This window comes from Delphinus delphis, chromosome 8 (assembly GCF_949987515.2).
Source record: "Delphinus delphis chromosome 8, mDelDel1.2, whole genome shotgun sequence".
In the NCBI taxonomy this organism is placed as follows: Eukaryota; Metazoa; Chordata; class Mammalia; order Artiodactyla; family Delphinidae; genus Delphinus; species Delphinus delphis.
Window position 1 is genome coordinate 34,810,065 of NC_082690.1, and position 15,698 is coordinate 34,825,762.

Sequence of the window (15,698 nt, forward strand, 5' to 3'; positions counted from 1 at the left end):
TCATTATGTTGTTCACCTTAAACTAATACAGTATTATATGTCAATTATATCTCAATAAAACTGGAAAAACAAACAAACAAACAAAAAGAAAACCTAAGTCTTTAACAGATGCAACTCAGGCATTGTGCTTTGCTGTCAGGATCACAATGTTTGAATTGGGTACTCTAATTCTAATTGGCTTAAATTTCCTAATTACATGCAGATGATCAGTGGAACCCATGCTCATTGGTTTCCTTTTCAAGTTGGTGGTTCACAGTTATTATCTCTGCAGTCAACACTGATTTTAATTATATCCTTTTATTTTTAAAACAACATATTCATGATATGTAGAGGTTTCACTTAATTGTTCAGAGCACTTCTATTGTAAAAGTTCTATAATTCTTGTTAGAAGCATAAAATTAATATAATCAAACATGTAATAAATGCTTTCATTGAGTTCAGAGAAATACATATTTACCTAAACCCAAATTTATTTTCAATATAATTATTGAAAATCTGATTTAGAATTAAGCAGCTAGATGCTTTTCTCCCTCTGTTGGCTACTGATCAATGCCATGAGCTTATTAGCTTAGAGAATCAAGTTTACATGCATGGTTAATGAGTTATACTCTTATTCTTCAGAATTTCTTTTGAACATTAGTCTTCCATGAAGGAATAACGTGATTAATACTTTTCCAACAATCTATAAATGTCTTGCTGTTTTAGTGTCTTAACTGGCATGTTGAAATGTAGACTCTTGTCCCTTTTTATCTTATACATTTGGTTGTAAATGCTCAGAGTGACTAAAATATAGTGTACTACCTTAGTTTAAGTGTGCATGAATTTAAGCTTGAGTCTCAAAGAACTCTTCCTAAGTGTAATAGTCTGAACAAAGTCAATCACACTAAAAACATACTTTAATTAGCATTCAACTAAACAAAAGAATACAGGATGAAATCGTTTACCAATCCCTCTTTTTTTCCCTGAAAAATTTCCAAATCTATTACAGTAAATGTTTACATAGCTCATTAAATAATACAGCTTTACTAGAGACCTGGGAGCGGTCACATAATTTAGGAGCAAATCCAGCAACGGGTTTGGGCAGAGAAGTGCAAAAGAATGGAAGGAGGGAATGGAGGTTGATAATATAGTGAAGGTGGGAGTCAGGAGAGAAATTTAAAAAAAAAATTCCTACCTGAATTGAAGTATGTAACATACAAATATTTCAGTTAACTGATTATCATCTAAGCTCACTTTATAAAAAGAGTTAAAGAGCTTCCAAAATTAAAAAAAATAATACCAGTGGTGTTTCCTAAAGAGTTCAGATAATGCTGTTATTCCTATCAATAGGGTAGCTAAGGTGGTATGTGTAAGTGGTAAAAGTATTCTTCTGGGACTGAGAAAGATCTGGGCTTGAATCTCAGTTCTACCATTCTAGCTGATGGGTTGAAAATATTTCTTAACCACTTTGTCCTTTAGTTGTCTCACGGAGATAATAATAATACCTACTTTTTAAGGTTTTCATAATTATGTATCACAGTGCCTGGAACTGTAATTTATAACTATTACCTAATGTTATTATCTACTTCAAAAAGAAAATACAGTTGTCTTCTATGATAAACACTAAGTTCAGTAGGAATCTATAAACATGTGATCTTGAAATAGACTGTTATTTTGGAAATCTGGATAATACAGTTTCGACAGTACCATGGGAATTGTGCTTTCAGTTTTGGCTCAGCTTGTTTTAATTTGAAAACCTAGGCAATATATCATTTTTGATTTACAACTTTCGTTGCTAGGATATTTCAGAGAATGTAAGATTTCTCTGATATATGAACCTTCTCATAAATAGCAATAGTCAGGACCACAGGAGGTACGTATAGACAATAAAAGGTGTTTCCATTCACTCATTTTCTCTGAACTTTATTCCACAAAGAAGTAGAAGCAGAGGATAGGCATAATAATCTTTGAGCAAAATTTGTTGGAACGTGTGGTAAAATGAAGAGAAAGAAAAAGGCAAGAGGAAGAAGGGAGGGGTGGGAGGAAGATAACTTGGGAGTCATCACCTTTGGTTTAGGATTAGAATTCCAACTCTGCCACTTACTTATTAGATAACCTTGTACAAGTTTTTAACTCTCTTATTCTGTTTCTCATCTGTAAGATGGGGATAAGCCTGCTTGCTTTAGAGGGTTGATGTGAGAATTAAATGCTATAATGGAAGGCAAGGGCTTAGTATAGAGCTTGAAACATGGTTCATGATTTATGACTGGTATATGGCATTATAGGGACTAGGAAGATGGGAAAAGTCTAACTTGAGTGTCTCACATTTACTCCTGGGTTGATAACCTCTCATTACCCTTTTGTCTTTCATGCTCGAGTCTTCTACTGCTCTTCCCTCATCTTGCTATTAATCAGAAAGGGGAATGCCTAACAATTAACCATGTTTCATTTAGAAGGGCATTTGTTAAAGTTACCATCTCTGTTTGCAAAGTGTCTCTGAAACTGAAGATATATTTCTTGAATATATTTTGCAGAAAAGGCTTTCCTGGACCAAAGTGGTTTCATGATTTAAAATACTGTCTGCTGTATAAGCCATACTATTATCTTCTTTTTTCCTAATTATTGAGATTTGGTCTTAGAGGTCTGTTTCTTGCTATGATTTTTGTCTGCTCTTAATGTTACTAAGAACAATTTCTTTTATTTAATATAATTAAATTACTCATTGAGTTGAAGAAAGTTATAATGTTCATTTAATAGTATTTTCTTTTAGAGTTTCCCAATTATTTCAGTTGACTGCTTTACATTTTTTATATCATATATATTTTTTAGAAGCGTAGACTAGAAAGACCTTTAAAAACCCCACAGTTTTATGCCTTTTCTCTGTACACACCAGTGCCTGACAATAGTATGTAGATTTTTTAATTGCCCCCTATAAATAATTCTGCCTGAGTCTCATTTGGGCTGGCCTTCAAAGCTCCATTAAATGCCATTTACAAGGCCAACCCACATGCCCCTGGGAAAATTAATTCAGCCCCATCTTATAATAGTATTTTATTGTGTTCTTTCCATAACTTTTGAACTCAGTGAAGTTTCCTAAGTAATTATCATGGACAAGAACTGTGAATATACAAATATGAACAAAGCAAGATCCTTTCAGAAGTAGGAAGGTAATGTACAGGGAAAGAAACTGTAGTAGGAAGTTTAATGAGTCTTTTCTGGACTTGGGATGAGACACATGTAACCTCAGATGCTAAAATGAGGTTGGCTAGACAAAACCACAGAACTACTAGGAAATAGAGAAAACCAATTTCATGACCCTTTCCCATTACCCCCCTCCAGCCATATATATAAAATTTTAGCTCAAGCAGTGTTTTGGAAGAAGGTTGTCAGCTTAGCAGATAGATGTGCTGTGGCATATCCTTCCATCCCCAGCTCTCTCTAGGAGCAAAGTGGGAGTATCATTTCCCCCTCAAGCTAAGTGACAAGAGAAGCAAAACAGCTGATGAGGAGATTACAGATGCTTACCTCTCACATCCTGGCTGGATGCTGTTGAGCTTCAGAATTATGTAAGATGGCTCAGCCCTGCACTATGCTACTAGAGCAGAGACCAAAATAGTTCTTGAGAACATATGGCATTTCTAGAGTTTGGCAGGTCAGAAATGCAAAATGATTATCATGGGCAAAGCAGACACTGTGGAAGGTAGGTTTGAATAAGCCTGTTGGTATCACAGCCAATGAAGCTGCCTACTAGGAGATAGGATAGTCTCTTAAGAAACCAATGTACTCCGAGAATGAAAGAAGCAGAATGTGGACAAATGCCATCTCCTGGAGCACTCAACATTTACGTGAGAACAACAAATTACGACACGTGAAGTCATTTTTCATTTTCTTCTTTTCTGACCTGGGAAGTGACCAGAATAGCAGTTGGAAGGTCAGGGAGGAAGTAGAAAGAAGAAAGAAAAGACAAATCATAACCCTTGAGTCAAGGCTGTGCTGGGATGGAGGGACAGAAACATGGAACTGGATATGAGATGAAAGTGTTTATTAAGTTAATATAGAATTTTGTTGTTGTTGTTACTTTTTGGGTACTAGATGTTTATTTCAGACTCTTTTGTCACCGAGGTCAATAAACAATCAAAAGGTTACACATATCTATTGTATTCCAAGACAAATCTTCGCAGGAAAAAAAAAATGTACCTATTAGAACTTACTATTTCAGCTCTACTTGGAGCTATACACATGAGATATAGATATTCAGTTTCATAACTCCCTAGTTCCAAATAGGCCACTAAGTATTTAAAAAGAAAAAAAGAAATAAAAGAAGCACACACAAGCCACTAGTTATACTTGAATGGCTAATACATAGGGTAGTTTGAAAATATTGAGAATAACCTCTTCTCTATTTTATTTATTTATTTATTTAATTTTTTAAACATCTTTATTGGAGTATAATTGCTTCACAATGGTGTGTTAGTTTCTGCTTTATAACAAAGTGAAGCAGTTATACATATACATATGTTCCCATATCTCTTCCATCTTGCACCTCCCTCCCCCCCACCCTCCCATTCCCACCCCTCTAGGCGGTCACAAAGCACCGAGCTGATCTCCCTGTGCTATGCAGCTGCTTCCCACTAGCTATCTACCTTACGTTTGGTAGTGTATATATGTCCATGCCACTCTCTTACTTTGTCACAGCTTACCCTTCCCCCTCCCCATATCCTCAAGTCCATTCTCTAGTAGGCCTGTGCCTTTATTCCCGTCTTGCCCCTAGGTTCTTCATGACTCTTTATTTTTCCTCTTAGATTCCATAATATGTGATAGCATACGGTGTTTGTTTTTCTCTTTCTGACTTACTTCACTCTGTATGACAGACTCTAGGTTCATCAACCTCACTACAAATAACACAATTTCCTTTCTTTTTATGGCTGAGTAACATTCCATTGTATATATTGCCACACCTTCTTTACCCATTCATCTGTTGATGGACACTTAGGTTGCTTCCATGTCCTGGCTATTGTAAATAGAGCTGCAATGAACATTGTGGTACATGACTCTTTTTGAATTATGGTTTTCTCAGGGTATATGCCTAGTAGTGGAATTGCTGGGTCATATGGTAGTTCTATTTGTATTTTTTTAAGGAACTTCCATACTGTTCTCCATAGTGGCTGTACCAATTCACATTCCCACCAGCAGTGCAAGAGTGTTCCCTTTTCCCCACACCCTCTCCAGCATTTATGGTTTGTAGATTTTTTGAGGATGGCCATTCTGACCGGTGTGAGATGATATCTCATTGTACTTTTGACTTGCATTTCTCTAATGATTAATGATGTAGAGCATCCTTTCATGTGTTTGTTGGCAAGATGTATATATTCTTTGGAGAAGCGTCTAATTAGGTCTTCTGCCCATTTTTGGATTGGGCTGTTTGTTTTTTTGATATTGAGCTGCATGAGCTGCTTATAAATTTTGGAGAATAATCCTTTGTCAGCTGCTTTATTTGTAAATATTTTCTCCCATTCTGAGAGTTGTCTTTTGGTCTTGTTTATGGTTTCCTTTGCTGTGCAAAAGCTTTTAAGTTTCATTAGGTCCTATTTGTTTATTTTTGGTTTTATTTCCATTTCTCTAGGAGGTGGGTCAAAGAGGATCTTGCTGTGATTTATATCATAGGGTCTTCTGCCTATGTTTTCCTCTAAGAGTTTGGTAGTGTCTGGCATTACATTTACGTCTTTAATCCATTTTGAGTTTATTTTTGTGTATGGTGTTAGGGAGTGTCTTAATTTCATACTTTTACATATACCTGTCCAGTTTTTCCCGCACCACTTATTAAAGTGGCTGTCTTTTCTCAAGTGTATATTCTTGCCACCTTTATCAAATATAAGGTGACCATAGGTGCATGGGTTTATCTCTGGGCTTTCTATCCAGTTCCATTGATCTATACTTCTGTTTTTATGCCAGTACCAAACTGGCTTGATTACTGCACTTTTGTAGTATAGTCTGTAGTCAGGGAGCCTGATTTCTCCTGTTCCATTTTTCTTTCTCAAGATTGTTTTGGCTATTTGGGATCTTGTGCATTTCCATACAAATTGTGAAATTTTTTGTCCTAGTTCTGTGAAAAATGCCAGTGGTAGTTTGATAGGGATTGCATTGAATCTGTAGATTGCTTTGGGTAGTAGAGTCATTTTCACAATGTTGATTCTTCCAATCCAAGAACATGGTATATCTCTCCATCTATTTGTATCATCTTTAATTTCTTTCATCATTGTCTTATAATTTTCTGCATACAGCTCTTTTTTCTCCTTACGTAGTTTTATTCCTAGATATTTTATTATTTTTGTTGCAATGGTAAATGGGAGTGTTCTCTTAATTTCACTTTCAGATTTTTCATCATTAGTATATAGGAATACCAGAGATTTCTGTGCACTAATTTTTTATGCTGCAACTTTACCAAATTCATTGATTAGCTCTAGTAGTTTCCTGGTAGCATCTTTAGGATTCTCTATGTATAGTATCATGTCATCTGCAAACAGTGACAGCTTTACTTCTTCTTTTCCAATTTGGATTCCTTTTATTTCTTTTTCTTCTCTGATTGCTGTTGTTAAAACTTCCAAAACTATGTTGAATGACAGTGGTGAGAGTGAGTAACCTTGTCTTATTCCTGATCTTAGAGAAAATGGTTTCAGTTTTTCACCATTGAGAATGATGTTGGCTATGGGTTTGTCATGATATATGGCCTTTATGTTGAGAAAAGTTCCCTCTATGCCTACTTTCTGCAGGATTTTTATCATAAATGGTGTTGAATTTTGTCGAAATCTTTTTCTGCATTGATGGAGATGATCATATGGATTTTCTCCTTCAATTTTTTAATACGGTATATCATATTGATTGATTTACATATATTGAAGAATTCTTGCATTCCTGGGATAAACCCCACTTGATCATGGCGTATGATCCTTTATTGTGCTGTTGGATTCTGTTTGCTAGTATTTTGTTGAGGATTTTTGAATCTGTGTTCATCAGTGATATTGGCCTGTAGTTTTCTTTCTTTGTGATATCTTTGTCTGGTTTTGGTATCAGGGTGATTGTGGCCTCGTAGAATGAGTTTGGAAGTGTTCCTCCCTCTGCTATATTTTGGAAGAGTTTTAGAAGGATAGATGTTAGCTCTTCTCTAAATGTTCGATAGAATTCGCCTGTGAAGCCATCTGGTCTTGAGCTCTTGTTTGTTGGAAGATTGTAATCACAGTTTCAATTTCAGTGCTTTTGATTGGTCTGTTCATATTTTCTATTTCTTCCTGGTTCAGTCTCAGAAGGTTGTGCATTTCTAAGAATTTGCCCATTTTTTCCAGGTTGTCCATTTTATTGGCATAGAGTTGCTTGTAGTAATCTCGCATGCTCTTTTGTATTTCTGCAGTGTCAGTTGTTTCTTCTCCTTTTTCATTTCTAATTCTATTGATTTGAGTCTTCCCCCTTCTTTTCTTGATGGGTCTGGCTAGTGGTGTATCAGTTTTGTTTATCTTCTCAAATAACCAGCTTTTAGCTTTATTGATCTTTGCTATCACTTCCTTCATTTCTTTTACATTTATTTCTGATCTGATCTTTATGATTTCTTTCCTTCTGCTAACTTTGGGTTTTTTTTTGTTCTTCTTTCTCTAATTGCTTTAAGTGTATGGTTAGGTTGTTTATTTGAGATGTTTCTTGTTTCTTAAGGTAGGATTATATTGCTATAAACTTCCCGCTTAGAACTGCTTTTGTTGCATCCCATAGGTTTTGGGTTTTAGTGTTTTCATTGTCATTTGTTTCTAGGTATTTTTTGATTTCCTCTTTGAGTTCTTCAGTGATCCCTTGGTTATTTAGTATTGTATTGATTAGCCTCTGTGTGTTTGTATTTTTTACAGATTTTTTCCTTTTATGACATCTAGTCTCATAGCATTGTGGTCAGAAAAGATACTTGATACAATTTTAATTTTCTTATATTTACCGAGGCTGATTTGTGACCCAGGATATGATCTGACATGGAGAATGTGTCATGAGCACTTCAGAAGAAAGTGTATTCTGTTTTTTTTGGATGGACTGTCCTATAAATATCAATTAATTCCATCTTGTTTAATGTATAATTTAAAGCTTGTGTTTCCTTAGTTATTTTCATTTTGGATGATCTGTCCATTGGTGACTGTGGGGTGTTAAAGTCCCCTACTATGAATGTGTTACTGTCGATTTCCCCTTTTATGGCTGTTAGTATTTGCCTTATGTATTGAGGTGCTCCTATGTTGTGTGCGTAAATATTTACAATTGTTATATCTTCTTGGATCAATCCCTTGACCATTATGTAGTGTCCTTCTTTGTCCCTTGTAATACTCTTTATTTTAAAGTTTATTGCGTCTGATATGAGAATTGCTATTCCAGCTTCCTTTTGATTTCCATTTGCATGGAATATGTTTTTCCATCCCCTCACTTTCAGTCTGTATGTGTCCCTAGGTCTGAAGTGGGTCTCTTGTAGGCAGCATATATATGGGTCTTGTTTTTGTATCCATTCAGCCAGTTTATGTCTTTTGGTTAGAGCATTTAATCCATTTACATTTAAGGTAATTATCAATATGTATGTTCCTATTCCCGTTTTCATAATTCTTTTGGATTAGTTATCATAGGTCTTTTTCTTGTCTTGTGTTTCCTGCCTAAAGAAGTTCCTTTAGCATTTGTTGTAAAGCTGGTTTGGTGGTGCTGTATTCTCTTAGCTTTTGCTTTTCTGTAAAGGTTTTAATTTCTGCATCAAATCTGAATGAGATCCTTGCTGGATAAAGTAATCCTGGTTGTAGGTTTTTCTCCTTCAACACTTTAAATATGTCCTGCCACTTCCTTCTGGCTTGCAGAGTTTCTGCTGAAGGATCATCTGTTAACCTTATGGGGATTACCTTGTGTGTTATTTGCTGTTTTTCCCTTGCTGCTTTTAATATTTTTTCTTTGTGTTTAATTTTTGATAGTTTGATTAATATGTGTCTTGGAGTACTGCTCCTTGGATTTATCCTCTATGGGACTCTCTTTGCTTCCTAGCCTTGATTAACTAGTTCCTTTCCCATATTAGGGAAGTTTTCAACTATAATCTCTTCAAATAGTTTCTCAGTCCCTTTCTTTATCTCTTCTTCTTCTGGGACCCCTATAATTTGAATGTTGGTGTGTTTAATGCTGTCCCAGAAGTCTCTGAGACTGTCCTCAGTTCTTTTCATTCTTTTTTGTTTATTCTGCTCTGCAGTAGCTATTTCAGTATTTTTTCTGCCATGGCACTTATCCATTCTTCTGCCTCAGTTATTCTGCTATTGATCCCTTCTAGGGAATTTTTAATTTCATTTATTGTGTTGTTCATCAGTGTTTGTTTGCTCTTTAGTTCTTCTAGGTCCTTGTTAAATGTTTCTTGTATTTTCTCTATTCTATTTCCAGGATTTTGGATCATCTTTACTATCTTTACTCTGAATTCTATTTTAGGTAGACTGCCTATTTCCTTTTCATTTGTTAGGTCTGGTGGGTTTTTACTTTGCTCCTTCATCTGCTGTGTGTTTTTCTGTCTTCTCATTTTGCTTAACTTACTGTGTTTGGAGTCTCCTTTTCGCAGGCTGCAGGTCCGTAGCTCCTGTTGTTTCTGGTATCTGCCCCCAGTGGCTAAGGTTGGTTTAGTGTGTTGTGTAGGCCTCCTGGTGGAGGGGACTAGTGCCTGTGTTCTGGTGGATGAGGCTGGATCTTGTCTTTCTGGTTGGCAGGACTGTATCTGGTGGTGTTTTTTGGGGTGTCTGTGGCCTTATTACGATTTTAGGCAGCCTCTCTGCTAATGGATGGGGTTGTGTTCCTGTTTTGCTAGTTGTTTGGCATAGGGTGTCCTGTACTGTAGCTTGCTGGTCGTTGAGTGAAGCTGGGTCTTGGCATTGAGATGGAGATCTCTGGGAGATTTTTGCCGTTTGATATTACATGGAGCTGGGAGGTCTGTTGTGGACCAGTGTCCTGAAGTTGGCTCACCCACCTCAGAGGCACAGCCCTGACACCTGGCTGGAGCACCAAGAGCCTTTCATTCCACATTCCACATGGCTCAGAATAAAAGGGAGAAAAAATAGAAAGAAAGAAAGATGATTAAATAAAATAAAATAAAGTAAAATAAAATAAAGTTATTAAAATAAAAAAAATAATTATTAAGAAAAAAGTTTGAAAAGTAAAAAAAAAAGAAAAGAAAAGAAAAAAAAATCCAAAAACGGACAGACAGAGCCCTAAGACAAATGGTAAAATCAAACCTATACAGAGAAAATCACACACAGAAGCATATACATACACACTCACAAAAAGAGAAAAAGGGAAAAAAAGTATATATCTTGCCACCAAAGTCCACCTCCTGAATTTGGGATGATTCGTTGTCTATTCAGATATTCCACAGATGCAGGTACATCAAGTTGATTGTGAAGATTTAATCCGCTGCTCCTGAGGCTGCTGGGAGAGATTTCCCTTTCTCTTCTTTGTTCGCACAGCTTCCGGGGCTCAGCTTTGGATTTGGCCCCGCCTCTGCGTGTAGGTCGCTTGAGGGCGCCTCTGTCCTTCGCTCAGACAGGACGGGATTAAAGTAGCAGCTCATTCGGGGACTCTGGCTCACTCAGGCCGGAGGGAGGGAGGGGCACGGGTGCGGGGTAAGCCTGCGGCGGCAGAGGCCAGTATGACATTGCTACAGCCTGAGGTGCGGTGTGTGTTCTCCCAGGGAAGTTGTGCCTTCATCATGGGATCCTGGCAGTGGCGGGCTGCACAGGTTCCCAGGAGGGGAGGTGGGGATAGTGACCTGTGCTCGCACACAGGCTTCTTGGTGGCTGCAGCAGCAGTCTCAGCGCCCGTCTCTGGAGCTCCTTTAAACGGCGCTCTTAATCCCCTCTCCTCGGGCACCAGGAAACAAAGAGGGAAGAAAAAGTCTCTTGTCTCTTTGGCAGGTCCAGACTTTTTCCCGGACTCCCTCCCGGCTGGCTATGGCGCACTAACCCCTTCAGGCTGTGTTCATGCAGCCAACCCCAGTTCTCTCCCTGCGATCCGACTGAAGCCTGAGCCTCAGTTCCCAGCCCTGCCCGCCCCGGCGGATGAGCAGACAAGCTTCTCGGGCTGGTGATTGCCGGTCGGCACCGATCCTCTGTGCGGGAATGTCTCCGCTCCGCCCTCCACCCCCCTTGTTGCTGCGCTCTCCTCCGTGGCTCCGAAGCTTCCCCCCTCAGCCACCCGCAGTCTCCGCCCGGGGGGGCTTCCTAGTGTGTGGAAACCTTTCCTCCTTCACAGCTCCCTCCCACTGGTGCAGGTCCTGTCCCTATTCTTTTGTCCCTGTGTTTTCTTTTTTCTTTTGCCCTACTCAGGTACATGGGGAGTTTCTTGCCTTTTGGGAAGTCTGAGGTCTTCTGCCAGCGTTCAGTAGGTGTTCTGTAGGAGCTGTTCCACATGTAGATGTATTTCTGATGTATTTGTGTAGAGGAAGGTGATCTCCACGTCTTACTCTTCCGTCATCTTGAAGCTCCTCCCCAGTATAGAATTTTTTAATAGTTGAAAATGAGACTGTCCTAGTACCTAAAAGAGCCTTGGATATAGTTGAGGCTGAAGCCAGAGATGAGATGGAACATATTGGAGAACAATGGTGGGAGAAGAATTAAACTCTTATGTTTAAACTCTATGTATTTCAGTCTGCTCAGTAAACCAGTTACCTAACTGTAACATAATATAGTACAGAAAGTGCTAAGGCTAGGAAAGATTTTCATCTGATTGTTTACCTGATAGTCATATTTATCTGGTTGACCATTAATCTCTTAAATGTAGAAAAGTTTTTCCTTGTGTCGCAAAAAATATGTGACATTTTCCATTTCAAAGTCCAAAGGGAATGACAGGACAGACTACAATGCACTAAGAAACTAGAAAGTTATTGAGTATGCAACAATGTGTTTAAGCAAAGTCTTTCATTTGACACTTCTTCTTCTCTGCTCCTTTTGTGTTATCTATGTTATAAGAACCAAAGAAAATGGCTACGTGTTGTGACAATATGATCCACTTATGGATGAGGGTGGCTAGACAAGAAAAGCAGCATGGAGAGCCCAGACATGGAGGTGGAGAAGGGGGATGTAGAGGGGAACATGGTGCTCTGTACTGTGCACCACACTCTGAAGGGCTCTCTTGACTCCCCAACCATTCAGGTGGGTTGAGGGGCCAGGATGGATGACACACAGTCTGCTGTGGAGACTTCTCAACAGGACAGTGTCTTGGAGGCAACTGCAAGCCAAGAGACTGAATGGCTCTTACTATGTTGACAAACATACATTTAACCTGAAAATGTTTCCTCTATACGAAAATAGCAACATGCATAATTACTTTCGTTTAAATTTATATTTAATAAAGTAATAACTCATTTAAATTCATGATAATAATAATAATAAATGGCTAATGTTAAGCACTTACCATGTGCCAAACTCTTTACCTTCATTATCTTATTTAACACAATAATCCAAAGGAGTAGGTTGCTATATGATCTCCATTTTACAAGTGAAAAAATTGAGCCTTAAACAATGCATATCGCTTACCCATGTTTATTGCTAGTAAGTGGCAGAGAGGAACATTAATCCAGACCTGCATAACTCTGAACCTCAAACTCTTAATTACAGGTATTAGGTAGCACCTTCTTTTATCTCTCTCTATCAGTTCATCATAATTTGGAATAAAAAACTGCAGGTATTGAGATTTAAACCAAGAGCTTTAATAATAATAGAAATTTTATAGAACAGAGAAGACCAAACCTTTCTAAACTATAGATTACATAGTTAATGGTATCTTCTCTCCTTTTCATTTATCTTTCATCAGTTAGTGTTATAAATATGTAACACAGAATATTAAAGTTCAGTTAAATGAGAGAATTAATTAAATGAGAGAATTTTTCTTGCTAAATTCATATTTACATATTTTATTATTTCTACCAGAGTGTTTATTTCAAAATTCATTTCCTAAAATGTGATTTTTCTCTCTTGAGTGTCATCTTTTTAAATGGTAGAGAAAGCATTCCCAGTATTCAACACAAACTTATATACTGGTTTGAAGATAGTAACACATTTCCACATTTGCAAATTTCTTTCTCTCTCTCTCTGTAGCTAACAAACTCACTAAAACTTGTAAGAAAATTGAACTATAAATAAATAAATATAAACATACATTAAAGTGCAAACATATACAGGTATCCCTTGCTTTTCAAAAGTTTGCTTTATACCACTTTGTTTTTTTACAAAAGACCTACATTAGTACCTATTTTCACAAACTGAAAAAAATCTGAATAGATTTTCACTTTTATGAAAAAGGTGAAAAATGAAAATTGGTTCTTCACTTTATGCCATTTTGGCTTACAAGTTTTCTTAGGAATGCTTTCCTTTTAGATAGCTGGGGAAATCTGTATTTGTACCACGATTTTGACATCCTAAAAATAATAAGTTGACTAAACCAATTTATCTTATATTTATTGCTTATGAAGAATTTTTTGATGACCATAAAATTCAAAATATACCCTACAGTATATTGCAAAGAAAAATTAACCGTTTTTGGTGTGTGGGCAAGAAACAATCTAAGGTAAAAATGCTTTACTAAAACTGCTTTGGGATTTAGAATATTCTAGTAAAGAGGAGAATTTTAAAGGGACATAAAACTTTTGATTCAATATCCCGAGTGTGAGACCTTTTCTCTTCCAGGCAGCTCCATTGGTTTTCAAAGATTACTTGGCCCATTAGAACAGCATCATCTTTTAAAATGCAGGACATGTACTTAATAGAGGCAGAGTGCATCACTTGAGAGGATGTCTCAGGATGTTAGTGTCCCTTTTAATCTGTGCTGCCTGACAAAACAGGCACAAAACTCAACCCTTGGTTCAACACCATTAGCAGCTTTAGCCCTGTGTGGTACCAAAGCACAAGAAGCATAAAGTATGCAGTACAGCCTTCCTCAACTCACTTTCAAAAAAGAGTATTTCATGTATTTTTCATGCTATTTCTCTTCTCTTCCATAAGATTTTAATGGACTAAAGTATGTCATGTGTATAGAACTCATGATAAAATGGAGAGACAGGCGCTATATGATTGAAGTAGCTTCAGAAATAGACAAGGGACAAATCTTTTAAAATGCATTATCTGAATACGATTTAACTTGAAAAGTGAAAGTGTTGTTGTTATTTTTAATAGCACAAAGAGATTTGTACTACAGAAAGTCTAAAATGATTATTCACCCCAAACGGATTATTTATTTTGAAATGAATATTTATAGAGAACATCTGAATTAGGCAGTAATCTTTGCCTTTGTTCAAACACAATTAACAATATGCAAATTAAGGCAGTGTTTTTTAGAAAATATGTGAGCCTAAGTATTAATATTGGCAGTCATTTCAATATCTGCACAGTGAGTACATAAAATGAGGAACAACTAACCTGTTATGCCCTTAATTAATGAACACCTGTACACAATGAAAGCTGATTTCACGAATGCATGGAAATCCAACCTAGCAATTAATGTTCAATTAAAAATTCACACTATTGAAAAAGTAGCAGAAAAAAAACAACTTGTGATAGGCAAATCACAAAAGCAGAAAAGTTGGATTTTTCTGTGAATGAATCTTTTCCAACATATTTAGACTAGTTGTTCTTTTCTTGGTTGCTTAATTTTTATATGAAAAGAATTTGAACATATTTTTAATGATTATTCACATTTTATGCAATAAGTTGATCATTTGGGATTCTTTTCTTTTCCTTCTTTCTCTTTTTAAGAACCAGACTGAGTGCGTTTTAGAGAAAGAACCAACTCTTTTGATAATTTATTTTAATTATTATAAGCTTTGTTCAATTTCTAAGAAGTCACAAATCACATTTTTGGTCCAATTCTATAACTATGATACAAACTGTACAATACACAGTTCATTCTTAAACTTCTATGTACATGTGTCTCTGACCTGGGTCCTGATGTGGATAGCAGCATATAAAGGAAAGAAAAGGAATATTCCTTTTTAATCTTTCAACAAAGACATATGGAGTACCAGTGCCAGACATTGTTCTAGGTATTGAAGATAAAACAGTGAACAAATAAGACAAAATTTTCATCCTTAGTGTACTTACGTTGTAATGATTATTGAGATTCCTGTTACCATTGAGTGTAAAGACATTAATTTGTATTTCTCCTTCTCATATCTGTAATCAACCCCCCTCTTCATTTCTCTGTTGTTTTAATCTTTCTTATCAACATTATTGATATTTGTGTTTGCCTAAGCTAGTGCCTTACTAAATACTTTTTATATACAATTTTATAGGGACATACAGATAAATCTCAATAAGACTTTGTCCAAAGTAATCAAAACTCTACTAACAATTTTTCTTTATTCTGCTTCTTCCAGATGATGGACAAGTTATCTTAACATTTGTTTTTAAATAAAGCTGTTAATTTTCCTTGTGTGGTCTTTAGAAAGATTCTATCAGAGATACTTCATTCTAAAAGGCCAGAAGAATACTGTTTTTTTTTTCTGAGTTAGGAAGCAGTTATTTTACACATAGACATCAAGATGGCAGTAGGTCAAGTTAAGACTATGTTTGTCTTTACCAAGTGTAATTTATACCAGCTCAGACGGTGAAGGGCAACATAAAGAGTTTAAGGAAGTACCCTATAATTAGAGGTAACTGTTATCACTGGTGAAAAAGAGGGTGAGCTAATCTATTCTG

At 36.5% G+C, this 15,698-nt stretch overlaps 1 protein-coding gene across 1 annotated transcript in view; it reads right to left on the bottom strand.

Moving 5' to 3' along the window:
* CNTN5 (contactin 5) overlaps positions 1 to 15,698 on the bottom strand; it is a 416,285-nt gene that overhangs the window by 55,968 nt on the left and 344,619 nt on the right. The window lies entirely within an intron of this gene.